At 34.7% G+C, this 13,326-nt stretch overlaps 1 pseudogene; it reads right to left on the reverse strand.

The window, feature by feature from the left end:
- Positions 1-11,615: 11,615 nt before the first annotated feature.
- Positions 11,616-12,573, reverse strand: LOC119509321 (annotated as a pseudogene).
- Positions 12,574-13,326: the final 753 nt, after the last annotated feature.

Raw genomic sequence — 13,326 nt, forward strand, 5'->3', positions numbered from 1 at the left:
CCTGTATGCATATTTATATGCATAATATATGTATAGCATGTATATATAATATATACGTATTTCAGCCTGCACTTATATGATTTATAATTTTTTTAAAAACTTCTCTATTTTCCTTGTTTAAGCCCCCCAATAAACGTGACCTCGTTTACTAAAGCTTTCCATAATGGCTCCTATATATAGTTCTCTTCTGAATCTCAGGCAGATAAAATGTGACTCAGCATGTATTAAACATAATTTTAGGTTTGTTTCTTAACTTTTTATTTAGAAAAATTTGCTGATAAAGAAATATGTTGTAAAATTAGTTCAAAGAATTCTGATTTATCTTTCTACTATACTCCTCAAAAATTAATTCAAAACATAATAGATTATCATTCCATATGAGATACATTATATCATTAGATATCTTAATGATGGTGAATTTAAAGGTATGGTAATAGATAGAGGTGATGATTGTTAACTGGATTATAAGTATCAGAGCTGTATTGAAAGTGAATAGGATTGAAAGGGATTGTTTAAAGGTATGTTTGCCACAGATCAGCACTACAAATATAGATAGGTTCTTGCATGATATACTTGTAAGGTATGACATTAGCACAGAGAGTTGACAACAGAAAGGTACATGGGAAAAATCTACATATTGCATACTAGGGACTATAATTAATAGGAATACCATACTAGTATTACAAAAATACTAGGGACAAATAATTAAGGACTGACAAGAGCTAAGAGATGTTTTGGGTCATGAGAATTGTTTAAAATGTAGAGTAATGAGGATTTTACAACTAAGTGATGATAATGTGAGACATGGATGGATTGTCGTGGATATAGCATATGCTATGTGCATTAGGAACCCCCTACTTCATAAATCAAGCCCTTGATATGATCATGTCAACATGTAATCAGTATTAAAAAGAATAATGAGAAAAAATTAATTTGGTACAAAATCACAATATAGATATGAAAGTCATAAATTAACATTGATACAAGAATATTATCTAATCTAAAGATCTTATCAAGTTTTAACAATTGTCTTACTAATGTACTTTTTCTGTTTTAGGATTAAATCCTAGCTACCGTATATTTTAGTCTTCTTTATTTTAAAAGAATTTCTCAGTCTTTAGTTATATTTTATGACTGACATTTTTGAAGAGTGTTGGCCAGTTATTTTGTTGAATTCTTATTTGTCTGATGGTTCCTTATGATTAAATCCAGGCTGTATTAATTTGGCTAGCATGCCACAGAAGTGATATCATGTCTTCATGGATGCATCATTTCAGGAGGCACATGACCAAGGTGTCAGTGTGAACATTACTAGTTATATTAACTCTCTCAATTATTTATGTGTTGTCTCTTTTGTTTCTCCACTTTAAACTTGACATTTGTCCTTTAATAATCAATAAATATCTGTATTAGTTAGGATTCTTTAGGGAAACAGAATCAACAAGAGACATCTAGGAATATAAGAATTTATAACAGTGTCTCATGCAATTGTGGGGATGCATGAGTCCAAATTCCATAGGACAGGCAGCAAACTGGCAACTTCAATGAAGATGTTTAATGAATTCCTCAGGAAACGAACTGAAAACTTCGATGAACTCCTCAGGAAGTTCTTCACTGGCTAGCCGAAGAAGAAGAAGTAAAGATCCTCTAACTTCCTCACGTAAAAGTCTTCAACTGATTGGATTAAATCCAGCTGATTGCATTCTCTCATTGTGGAAGCACACCCTTCATTGACATAATCAGTCACAGCTGCAACCAATTGACTGATGATTTAATAAACCAGCCTTGTGGTTTATTAAATAGCCAAAAATGTCCTTGCAGTAACGGTTAGGCCAGGACTTGCTTGACCAGACACCAGGACACTGTCACCTGGCCAAGTTGACACATGAACCTAACCATCACAATATCTTATGCTGAGATTCTCTTTTTTTTTTTTTAATCTTCATTTTATTGAGATATATTCACATACCACGCAGTCATACAAAACAAATCGCACTTTCGATTGTTCACAGTACCATTACATAGTTGTACATTCATCACCTAAATCAATCCCTGACACCTTCATTAGCACACACACAAAAATAACAAGAATAATAATTAGAGTGAAAAAGAGCAATTGAAGTAAAAAAGAACACTGGGTACCTTTGTCTGTTTGTTTCCTTCCCCTATTTTTCTACTCATCCATCCATAAACTAGACAAAGTGGAGTGTGGTCCTTATGGCTTTCCCAATCCCATTGTCACCCCTCATAAGCTACATTTTTATACAACTGTCTTCAAGATTCATGGGTTCTGGGTTGTAGTTTGATAGTTTCAGGTATCCACCACCAGCTACCTCAATTCTTTAGAACCTAAAAAGGGTTGTCTAAAGTGTGCGTAAGAGTGCCCACCAGAGTGACCTCTCGGCTCCTTTTGGAATCTCTCTGCCACTGAATGCTGAGATTCTTGGAGATTGGTTCTTTATACATAGTTCCACTAAATTTAGTATTCATTGAATAACTTTTTCCCGTAATCTCTATCATTGTAGAGTTGGTCAAGTGGTGATATTTTATTTTTGTATCATTTCTTCTACATGTATTAGTTGCAATTCTGTGTAAAGAGTTTTCCCTTCTTCCTCTTTTTATTAAGTTATGCATTATTTTGTTGATGGACAGCATTATAAATTCATGGACATTTATTGTTTTATTCACAAAATAATCTATTAGATTATGAATCATTACATTTTATTGATCAAATTTTCTCAGATTTAACCTTTGGGAGCTTCTTCAGGTAGGCTATTTTATCCTATTACATATCTCTGTCATATTTTGAGTACTTCTAAACTTTCTGGCACCAAAAGATGTTCCATTCTCCAAAATTATACACATAATGTTTCTATCTTTCATCTCTATCATCCATCCATCTATTTATCTACCTACCCATCTATCTGTCTTTTTGTTATCTATCTATATATCCATCTATCCATCTGTCTGTCCAGAGCCAAAATTCAGACTGATACCTCCAATTCCAGTCCAACACCATGTGGAGTGAGTTGTTATATGGTGCATTGTGGGAACACAGGCTCAGGCACAACAGAGACTCCCATCAAATGATCACTTTATTGCATACACAGCACAAAGGGTTCAATAGAGCAAGGGAAGAGATCCCACCATGGCTGGTCCCCCAGGGAGGCCAGCTGCCTGGGTCGGGGTCATTGGGTGGCAGCTACACTTCACAGATGAGGGACCCCTGCACTGCCCAAGTGCTGGGTTTTTATGTGCTCCTGGGAGAGGGGCTTTGCCTATGGCAATCTTCATGCCCTGGCAAGCACCTAGGACTGGTTAAAATTTCACATCTCCTCTGGCTGCCTGCAGTCTCTCGAGAAATAGAAACATACCAAATACTTGCATGCAGCCAAGCACAGATAGAAACATATCAAACACCTGCATGCAAATAATAGAGTGGAAACATAACAAACACCTGCATGCAACTGAGCAAGATGAAAAATGGAGGGGTGTAGGCCAGGGCTGGGATTTGGCTGCTAAGTGGGCTGAGTGTTATTTCTCCAGCACATCACGGTGTTCATTTCAGTCTTCTTTTATTTATTTTTATGTCTTTCATCTGACAGTGAGAAAACTGGCTCTCATTATCTAAAAGCATTTACTCTTTTGCTTCTTCCTATAATATACATGAAGAATGTGAGGAATTGCTAACCCTTACTCCTATGAAAAACAATCTACTAACTAGAATATCATATCTGCTTAGAGTTCTTTCCTTTAGCCTTAAAGTATGCATACAAAATATTGTTTTCAAAAATTACTTAGGTTAGTTTGTTAGGTTTTTCAATTGAGTGTTTTGATCAGGAAGAGAAGAGACTAAAACTTGATCAAAGGAGCTTTATTGTCCAGCCGTGTGCAGGTGGGCTGAAGCCTAAAATACCAACAGACCCTAGCGAGGGGAGCAGTAGGGCTTGTAAAGGATGGTTGGTGGGAAGTTCTTTGTCCAGGGATGGGGAGCTGGCAGGTTTAGGTTTGCAGTTTCTCAGTGGCTACTTTGGGGAATGGGGGTAGTTGGCAGGTTTCCATTGGCCAGTTTGAGAGAGGGAGTTTGAGAGTGAGAAAGTTTGAATTTTAAACATTAAATCCCAAACTTGCAGAATTCCTAAGGGCAGGGTGGGGTACTGCCTAACAGTTTGTTTCTCCACTTCCTCCTTCTCCCTTTAGTGGAAATATGATATTTATTTGTAGTACATTTATGTTTATTTGTTTCTCTTTGTTTTTCATTTTTGATGCCCTTCTCAACCTTGGTGAATTTATTTTTTTGAGTGTGAAACATTAACCATTTTAATTTTAGGTTGTATATTTTAAATAGCCATTTTTTGTCTTAATTCTCCAACAATTTTATGAAGTTCTTGAAGGCAGTAATCAGTGACTTATTTCTTTTAATTCCCTCTTCCCCAAGTGCTTAGAAAATGCCTGGAATTTGATAATCAATTATTTTCTGATGATAAAATCTGAAAGAAAATAAAAATATACCTATGTTTCTTTCATAAAAATATACAAAAGAAAAAGTATAGATAGGTTAATTTAAAGCATGCTTTTCCTTGGAGCAAACTGCTCTGGATTCAAATCTTAGCTCCAAAACATAATAGCTTTGCTAGCTGGATAAAGTTAAATAACAACTTTGAAATAAGGTTCCCTGTCACTTAAATATAGATAATGTTATTTGTCGGAATGAAAGGTGATGGGTATATATAGTAAAGGATCTCTCAAGAACTGCTACATTAAATAATATATCAGATATTGCACATGAAATAAATATGTATGCTGCACACTTAAAACTATATTACAGTGATCCATTAAATATTTAAATATTAAATCTTTATTCACAAAATGGATTGATGGATAGACTGATAACTAGAATGATATGGGGAATGTAGCAAAATGGTAAATTTGGTGGATCTGGGTATTGGGGAATAAGGGGATGCTGGAGTTCCCTGTATAGGTTTCATATTATTTTTGTAACTATCCTGTAAGTTTGAAAGTATTTCAAAATAAAAAAGTTAAAAAAAGAAAATATTATTTATGAAAGTTTGTTGAGAAAGATTGAGTGGCTATTTGCTTTTCCAAACAAAAATAAGTCCTTTCAAAATCGGTACCAAGAGAAAACTGAGAGCTCTTTCAAAGGCTGTTCAAAGGTTTTCTATTGCAAATAGCCATGTATTAATTTGAAGAGGAATTTGAATGCTATAATAATAGTGAAAAAGGCAGTAATTACAAATAAGAGAATATGCAAACTAATGAGCACTTCTTTTTCTCCATAAAATTGACTCCTACACTATAAAAGGTCAAATTCATGTTAGCACAAAAGAGGATTTTGTAATCCTTGACACATTGTTAAAGCAAGAAATTAACAGGGCTTTTAACTGATGCTATGGGGAATTAATACTATTCTTCCCACAACTTTTATCAGACTGAAGGCCCTGTTTTCATTCACTTGTTTGTGAAATTAGCCAGTTCTTATGGCATACCCACGCATGTAAGGCATTGACTTAATTCATCGGGGTACAGAGGTGAAAGGCAGAATCCAACCTCTGCACAGTCCTGAGAAAGGGTATGTAATTCAGGGCATTATTACTTATAAATATTCTGCGTATGATCTGAACTCAAAGGTACATAAAGAAAACAAAATTAAATCAATGTGTTTTTTTTTTCTTTTCGTTTTCTAAACATAAATGATAGGTAATAGAGAAGAAAACAGAAAACCTTGTACTAATTTACTCTGCAAGTATATAGAGTAATGGACTCAAGCTTGAAAACTGCTGTTCAAATAATAACGTAGGTGGAAGTTTATTAACCTGGAATACCTTTACCAATATGTTATTTTTAAATCTTTGCTCTATTTTATATTTTAAATTTTATTTCCTATAAAATGATGGTAGATTACTTTTGTAATATTTTTCTCAGTTAAAGCAAAAGGAAAGAGAGAAGGAGAGGGAGACAGAGAAGGAGTGAGAGTGAGAAAGACCGAGAGAGTGAGAGAGAGAGAGAGAGAGAGAGAGAGAGAGAGAGAGAGAGAGAGGCACTGTGTTAAGGGTTAAGGGCCCGTGACAAAGTTCCCTTATTTGCACATTGAAACCCCTGTTTAGAATGGTTGCCATAAGATAAAGCAAATTAAGGGTCAATTTAGATTTTCCAATGCTTGGAGATTAAACTACACTCCATAACGTTAATAGGTGATGTCTTCATCTTGTTAATTCAGAATTTGAATTTTCTACTTCACATTTTTACCTTTAAAAATAAGAAGCCATGCATAATTATATTATTGCTTGAAAATGCAAGCAATTTACAATTCTACAAAGTAAAATGCAAAAATCATACTTTAACCACCTTCCTCACTCTCAAAATTTGAGATTATTTATTAGAATTGTTTCAGTGTTTTTATATGCAAATCTATCCACATAGGTTTGATTTGTTTGTTTATTACTTGTTTGAAGTTAAATTATGTGTCTTTAGTCTCTTATTTTTTCCTGTTAATGTTATATTTTAAAGACACGCTACATCAGATCGAAAAGGTTCACTTCATTATTTTAACCTGTTCTATAATACCAAATGACAAGAGTCACCATTGGTATTTTCAGCATCTCTCTAATAATGAATATTCAGCACATTGTATTTCTAATGTATAATTAATATTCTTGATAGCATCTTTTAGCCGTCTATTGATTTCCTTTTCCTATTTTTCTATTATTGCACTAAGACTATATATTTACTATGATTCTCAAACATGTTTAGGGGCCTGGTAAAGCAAATTTCACCTTATTTTAAAAAATGTTTCTATTTTTATCTTTGTCACATATAATTTATATATCACTATCAAATAAATTTAAATCTTCTGCACCCTTACTTATTCTCAGTTTGTATTTGACATTTTCCTTTATATTCTTATTTACTGCTTTGTCTATTTCAATCATCTTTTTAAGTTTACAAAAGTATATAACTGTCTTTACCTTTTTGTTCTGTTTAGTGGGTATGGACTCTAAAGACAGAAGTTTTCAGTTATATTGAAAATTAGTAACATAAGAATTATAGCAACATAGTACCCTACAGTTAGAGAATAGAGTGCATCTAGATGCTTTTTCTACCTGATAAATAAATCGGTTCTATGCCTCTGGCAAATTGCCAGGTCTCATTTCTTTACTATAACTTCTCTTGTAAAATCCACTCCATTTTATAGAAATCAGATATACATTTCCCAAAATTGTTAGAAATTTCTTCTTTTCTTTCTTTTTAAACTCATATCTGCCTTCTGATATTTTTCATTTCTGGGATTCAGCTTCAATTCAAGAACCACAGAGAATAAATTTTGCTTTAGATCCCAGTCAGTGATCGACTTTCATTCTTTTGTTTCATAAGTTATTTACTTTTCTTACAGCTGAGCATCAATTTTTAAAAATATGTGTCTGCAACATATAATTCCTGCAGTTTTTAGGTTATTAATATTTGTGTGTAATGGTTTGATAACAAAGATGAAAATATTGGGGCTTTGTTGATAAATGTAAAATATGTGAAAATAAACATGTCTGTAGATTTTAATTTTTTTTTTAACATGTGATCATGTAACAAAAGAATGAATGTTTATTCCAAATATTGTTAGTGTTGACAATAAACTCATGAGAAGAGCCTTGATTAATTGAACTGGATAGGGATTTTTTTTGCTTCACACATTCATAGTCTTTCTATGAGATTATAGTCATACATAAATTTTCACATAATAAGCCTAAGGTTTGGAAGTTAATTAAACTGTTGATGCTAAATACTTTTTATCCTACTGCATACTAACTATGTTTTGGAGCTTCAGTTCTTAGTGTTTTGGGAACAGTGCTGCTTCTCTTTATGATCATTGGAAGACTAATTAAGGTGATATACCTTATCTTTGATTGCAGTAAAATCAGTCTGTTTCCCAACAGAGCCTCTGACAGAGCTATGCTGCCAGGATTTTTAGTTTATAATATCTTCTTTTAGTTTATAATATCTTCTATTTCAGGCAGTGAACTTAAAGCATGATCAAATTTCAATGCTTGGACAGCCATATGACTTTGAGGCAGTTGATTATAATTGATTCTATGTGTATATTATACTACAAAAACTGATTTAAAATGTGCGCAATGCTGTTATTTTATTGTTATTTTGAAAATATGGTATAAGTGAAAATACTAGAAAATAAGAACTAAGAAAATACTAGAATATAAGAACTAAAGAAAACGAAGGACTAGAATTTTGAGGCTCTATTAACCAAGTATCATGGAATAAGTTGCAAAAGTGAAAGTGATATTCTTGTGTTATTTCCACTATATTATGCCTACAAAAAAGAAAGCCTTGTTTTATATGTTTATTCAGAGACATTGATCACTATGGCTTTCAGGTAGGAGGTATCAATGTAGTTTTTTTGAAAAGTGGAACGTGAGCCTATTCTTGGAGTTTAGGTAGGATTTCAAAGTGTGGGGAACATTTGTGGGGAAGGGTAAGGGTTAAATAAGCAAAGGATTAAATTTGGGGCAGTGCTGTCAAAATAGGTAGAATTTGTCTCATTACATTAGTGTCTACTCAAGAGAGCTCCACCCTCTGTATTTGAGCCCTCCCATCTCACTCGCTCTTAGTCCAAAGGTTAGCAAGTCGATCTTTTTTATGAGAAGGCTCACTTGGAGTGACCCTTCTGAGAAAATATTACCTTAGAAATTTTGTTATGGCTTAGGGCCTGACTTCTGTGTTGCAGACATAGATAACTACATTTTCAGAATCAATATTTTTTATCTATCAGGTGCAACACATAAAAGCACAAAACACAGAAAATGAGATTTAAAAAATTATCCCCAATTAGAATGAGAAAAAATCAGGAGACTCAAGTGTAAACTTATGAAAATTCAATCAAGTTACTTTACAAAGAGAAATACAACTGAAACTGAGAGAGGAATATTCATTTCCATTTTACCATTCTATTATCTTTCTGTACATGGGAAGACAAATCAAAATAATGCATGGTGAACTGGGAAGATAAATAAATAAATGTTGCTTATGTTAAGTAAAATAAAATGGCCACCTGCATTGGGCTTTGCCAGGAGAAGACCCCTTTCTGACAAGCACTTGTCCAAGAGACAAAAACTATTGACATGCAAGGGTTTTCTGAAGAAATAGAACACACCCCACAGGGTTGCTAATAAACAACAACTGGTGATATAACTAGTTTTAGTCCAATAGAATAACTTAGCAGAATGGACAAGCATATCATACTGAACAATGCATATCTGCTCCCCACTTGGTAAGACCTCCCAATATAAAATGGACACTTAATATCAGCCCCTCATTGGAACTCCCTTTTACATTCTGGATAAGATGCGCTCCGATTCATGAGTCACCCAATAAAGCTGTGAAGATACTAAACTGAATGAAAAGTTTTTCTTTTATCAGTTAGGATGATGAGAATGGGATCCAAAGTGACTGCTGACCAATCTGGAGACAATGAGAAGGAAAGGTAAAGATGCCATTAAACCTTTTGAGTTTTGGGTCCTCCTCACTGTTTCCAAGGGTCACGGGTAAGTCCCTCTTGGCTTGGAGCTCCACTCTCTTTGTATTCGAGCTCTCCAATCTCACTCGCTCTTAGTCCAAAGGTTAGCATGTCAATCTTTTTTATGAGAAGGCTCAAAATTTGAGTCCTAATCCTTAGCCTTTTGGTGCAGTCCAGTTACATTTTTCCTACTCTTGATTTCTTTGTTCTGTGCACAAGCTAAAAGGCACTGCGTGAAGATAGTGGGTCAATCTTATTGAAAAGAAAGCTTAAATTTTGAGCCTGTATTCCTAGCTTTTTGGTGTAGTCTGCAGTTCCATTTTTGCTACTGCTGGGTTTTTTTTTGTACTATGCGCTAAGTAAGAAGTGAAAGCATAAAGATGGGATCCTCAAATTCTAAAATCTGATTTTCCACCCTCTGGCACCTGGCATAGTACATGTTCAAAGATTATGGTTCCAGAAGCTGTGCCTATCTAACAAAATCAACAAAGACAACCTCAAATTGCAATGCCCACTATAGGGAACATTTCAATAAGACAAACACTCATTTCATAGGTGCAATGGAGTAAAAAGGACTCCAGAATTAAACAGGCCAAATGGAATGCCTATTTTAACTGGTACTCAGGATCAACTCAGAAATTGCAACACGGAAAAAAGCTCATGTAAACTAGTGAGTTTTTCATTTCTATATTTTCTGTGTTTCTGTATTTGTATGTCTGGCTGAAAAGTTTTGAATTGAAACTATAAGTGCTCCATGTCTATATATGTTTGATGTATATTTTCCTACGTCCAGGTGGTATCGCCAAATTAGCTTATAAAGCTCCTTTAAAAACTTCTATGAAAGTTGGCTTGGAGATAAATATGTACTTATAAATAAACTAATACTTCTAATGTCCCAGAAATTAAGGAAATCAAACTTCTAAAATTTCCAATGGCAAATAAGGGAGTACTTGTAGAACTAAAATAAAATATTTTTTAAAATTAAGATTTACATAATTCAGATAAAACTTTGATGAATGGGACTAGTTTAATATTGTTAGTTAAATACAAACAGCTAAGCCTTCTTAGTTACCAATATTAAGTACAATACAATCATATGATTTTATTCTACTTGGATATGTTTTTCCTAATTTATGTATGTTCAGTAATAAAATAAGCTAGCATTATATCTACTAGAGCTTTAAGAGGATGAAAACTGTAATTTTGTGTTTAACTAAACTGAGTTATTTTTCTGGCAAACTTTATTTTAAGAATAATTGTGTTTTGTAGGATGTTGGCAAGATGATTTCCAACATCTTTTTTGGCCACTCAAATATGTAAGGTACACAGGATATCTTTTCCTTAAAGAAGAGAATAGTTTTTTCCTTAAATAAAATGACTGGTTATTCCAGAATAAGAAACAGGAATGTGTAGGACAAAACCTGAATGGGTATAGAAAGTTGTAAAGTGTGGAAAAAGCGTTGTATTTGCATCCTAACTAGAAGGCAAGGATTCTCTCTCTCATTAGAATAATCTCCTATGCTTTATATTGTATTTATCCTACTTCATTTGATTTTTATTATAGAAGAACAAGTCTCCCATTTGAAAGAACTAAGAACTTTGTTTGTTTGTTTACAATCTTGTTAACTCCCATTTACTTTTAAAATCTTTTATTTTCTCTTTGGTTAAGTAGGGAATGAAATATGTTTCACAGTGACTCATGATACTATTTATTTATTTATTTATTTATTTATTTTAAAGGCACATTTATTCAGCATCACGATCAGACTATTACATTTAGCAATCAACAGTATGGGTGCAAAAAAAAAAAGTCCACATTAAAACCCTTTGTTGGAATGCTTTACACTTTCCACAGAACAGAAACTAAAATAACCTGTTATACAATTAGTCACAAATACAGTCCTCGTGTTTTTTTGCCCATACACATGAGTATTGTCTAAAACATGTCTTCTTTGTAGCAGCTAGGCTTTGCTACCACTGTGCTTGGCTGAGTTCACAAATCTGTTGTAACCTGTAGTTTCCCTGTCACTTCTCTGGCTCTCCTCTCCTGCTAAGTTTTGTTTCCTGGCAGTAATTAAAACCTTCTGCCACTGCCATAGCTACTGCTGCTGCTGGAACTGCCATAGCCACTTTGGATTCATGGTTTGGCAAAGTGTTGGCCTCCACCACTGCAAGGGCCAGAGCTTCTGCCTCCAAAGTTTCCTCCCTTCATGGGTCCAATATTTGAAGATTGATCATTGTAATTGCCAAAATCATTGTAGTTCTGCCACCTCCAAAACTGTTTCCATCATTACCAAATCCATTATAGCCATCTCACTGCCACCATATCCACCACCACCTCGGCTGCCACCAAAGCCACAACGACCACTGAAGTTTCCTCCACGATCAAAGTTGTCATTCCCACAAAAACCACTTCTGCGACCACCACAGAAGTTTCCAGAATCATTTCAACCTCTTTGGCTGGATGAAGCACTGGCCATCTCTTGTTTAGACAGGGCTTTTCTTACTTCACAGTTGTGGCCATTCACGGTATATTTCTGAATGACAATCTCATCCACAGAGTCATGGTCGTCAAAGGTTACAAAAGCAGAGCCTCTCTTCTTGCCACTGCCTCGGTCAGTGATGATTTCAATCACTTCAATCTTCCCATACTGCTCAAAATAATCTCTTAGGTGATGCTCTTCAGTGTCTTCTTTAATGCCACCAACAAAGATCTTTTTCACAGTTAAATGGGCACCTGGTCTTTGAGAGTCTTCTCTTCAGACAGTCCTTTTTGGTTCCACAACTCTTCCATCCACCTTATGTGGCCTTACATTCATGGCTGCTTCCACCTCCTCCACAGTAGAGTACGTGACAAACTCTAAGCCTCTGGAGCGCTTGGTGTTTGGATCTCTCATTACTACACAGTCTGTGAGTGTTCCCCATTGCTCAAAATGGCTCCTCAGACTTTCATTGGTTGTTTCAAAGCTTAGCCCTCCTATGAAAAGCTTCTGCAGCTGTTCAGGCTCTTTAGGAGACTCTGACTTAGACATGACGGCAGTGGGAGAAAAGAATTCAACGATGCTTCTTCAGTGACATCCACAGGCAGAAAGAAAGGCCCATGATACTATTTAACAGTGTCCAAACCTGACAACTGGACATTTTGTTTTCCCAAAATCAAATCCTAAATAACCTTTTAATGATCTCAAACTGTCTTTGAGATTTTCCAGAGGTCCCTTGAAAAACCACAAAGGATTTGTTCTTTCACCTTGTGTGGTGGTTTGAACCTGTATGTACCCAGAAAAACATGGTCTTAAATTTAATCCATTCCTGTGGGTGTAAACCCATTGTAAGTAGAGTCTTTAGATGAGGCTACTTCAGTTAAAGTATGACCCACCTCATTCAGGATGAATGAATACAGAGAGAAAGCCATGGAAGCAGGAAGCTGGGATCAATGGAACATAGGAGAGAAGTGAGAGACCACCAGATGCCCCCATGTGCTTTACCATGTGGCAGAGGAGCGAAGGATCACCAACAGCCAGACTTTGGGAAGAAAGTATCTCTTTGATGGTGCCTTGATTTGGACGTTTGTCAAAGGCTTATCTAAAAACACTTGGGTTTAGTTCTATGAATAGTCTTTTATTTTTCATTTGGAATATTACAAGTTTGGTTTCCTTAACTTCTAGAATCTTAGTAGTCTTCATTTATATGTAACTGCTTGTTTATCTCTAAGTCAATTTGAATAGAACTCTTTTAAGGAGTTTTATACATTAATTTGGTAATACAATTTGGAGTTAGAAAAATAT

This window comes from Choloepus didactylus, chromosome 14 (assembly GCF_015220235.1).
Source record: "Choloepus didactylus isolate mChoDid1 chromosome 14, mChoDid1.pri, whole genome shotgun sequence".
In the NCBI taxonomy this organism is placed as follows: domain Eukaryota; kingdom Metazoa; phylum Chordata; class Mammalia; order Pilosa; family Megalonychidae; genus Choloepus; species Choloepus didactylus.